The following is a 420-nucleotide window of genomic DNA, read 5'->3' as shown; positions in this document are numbered from 1 at the left end:
TAGTCACATTAATTTTTTTTATTTTTATTATATAGTATCAAAATTTACTAATATAACATATTAAGTGACATTATAATATATACTTAGTAATTTTAATTAGTTATTAATATAATAAATTTATAAAATTAGATCAAATCAACTTTAAATTGAAAGATTTCAATATTTCAAAGTTAATTTGATCTTATTTTACAAATTTATCGTGTTATCAACTAATTATGACTACTACATATGTGTTGTTGTGATAATGTGGTATTACTTAATACGTCGCCTTGGTAAATTTTGACACCCTCATAACCAAGGTGACAAAAAAAATTAACTCCACTAACTTAAAATCTTTAAAAGATAAATTTGAATAAAAAATCTTTTGAGAACTAATTTAAAAAATAGGTAATTTTTTAAGAACGAATTTGACAAATTACT

This window comes from Arachis ipaensis, chromosome B02, assembly GCF_000816755.2.
Source record: "Arachis ipaensis cultivar K30076 chromosome B02, Araip1.1, whole genome shotgun sequence".
Classification (NCBI taxonomy): domain Eukaryota; kingdom Viridiplantae; phylum Streptophyta; class Magnoliopsida; order Fabales; family Fabaceae; genus Arachis; species Arachis ipaensis.
Note: the sequence above shows the minus strand (reverse complement) of the source record.